The sequence below is a fragment of the Propithecus coquereli genome, unplaced genomic scaffold, assembly GCF_000956105.1.
Source record: "Propithecus coquereli isolate 6110/MARCELLA unplaced genomic scaffold, Pcoq_1.0 Scaffold200, whole genome shotgun sequence".
NCBI lineage: Eukaryota > Metazoa > Chordata > Mammalia > Primates > Indriidae > Propithecus > Propithecus coquereli.
In genome coordinates, this window is record NW_012144968.1 from 1,298,978 (window position 1) to 1,300,398 (window position 1,421).

The following is a 1,421-nucleotide window of genomic DNA, read 5'->3' on the forward strand; positions in this document are numbered from 1 at the left end:
CTCCTCAACTCTAGCTCCAATTTTTCTACAAAATTTTAAGTTCACTTGCTTGAGGTAACTGTTGTTTATTATGTTATAAAAATTGAGGTATAGGAACATATGATCCAGAACTTACCATTTGTATTCCAAGTCTAAGACCAGAAACAATGTTCCCCCAAACTCCACAAACTATCTTTACTCCACAGTTTTTACACAAAATCAAAGGAGAAAATGTACTACCATGATAGACACTGGACTAAACCACTGTATTTAAGTCAGCCAAAAATATATAAAATGCATATGTGAAAGTAATGGGAGACTTGAAACCTGCAGATTACCATTCATAGTTTAAGACAGTAATTGGTTTAGTAATTTCTACCCTGCAAATTGTGATTTAAACTTCCATCTCTTTTTCATAGAAACCTTGGAGTATCAATCAGATGAGCACTATGCCATGTAATAAGCTAGAATGGATTTAAGCTGATACAATAAATGTTGAATATTTCCTCTTGTGAAAGATTTGTGCATTTATGAACTATATCATTTGTATGATTTGTGAAGTCATTGGATAAATGACACCAATAGAAATAGTGTCCATTGTGTAACATAGAAGATTTTTAATTTTAAGTGTTGTCAGGCATTGTTTATGATACTTTAAAATTTTCACACAGCTGGTGACAAATTATAATTGAAGAGACAGCTAGCTCTAATATAACTTTACTATAGATTTTTGCTCTCAGAACACATTATCAAAGCCATTTTTTCCAACTTAACACACATCACTGCCCTTCACCTGTAGATTTAGCTTCCTCCAAGTTATTTTTACTTCTCCTACCTACATTTTCTTTCTACATAGAGTTACATTATTTTTGAGGCATCAATAAAAGCAGTTTGGGACTACATAGTTTCAAGCAATATTGGTCATATTGTTTTTTAATCCATCAATGTCCATAGCTCTTACAATGGACCAAAACCCCTGTGGGGAAAAAGAGTATACAAATCTAAAGCAGAAAGTTCTGATTCAATAGTATATGGAGCTGACTACTCCCTATGTGTAACTGTTCGTTGCTAATAAGGCACTTTAAAAAGATCATTAACTCTTTGAGACTGTTTAACTGCAGGTCACAAAGGACCATATGTTTATCCTGCATATAAATAGTTGTTCCTGCAATAAATTACTGATTTATATTTGAATTACTTATTTTACTCCATAGTATATTTGTCTTATAGATCTCTTATATAAGCATCCAATTCAGGAACAAAAGATTATAATAGAATAATGGGTTAAGAAGTCATACAGCTTAAACAATTTTATGTCAGTAAACAATTTTATGTTAAAGTATTTATTGAATACTTTAGCACCAGGCTAACTTGGGAAAAGGATAAAAATTATAAGGCACAGTTCCTATTTTAGGATTTAGTTGAGAAGAGAGAATAAAAGT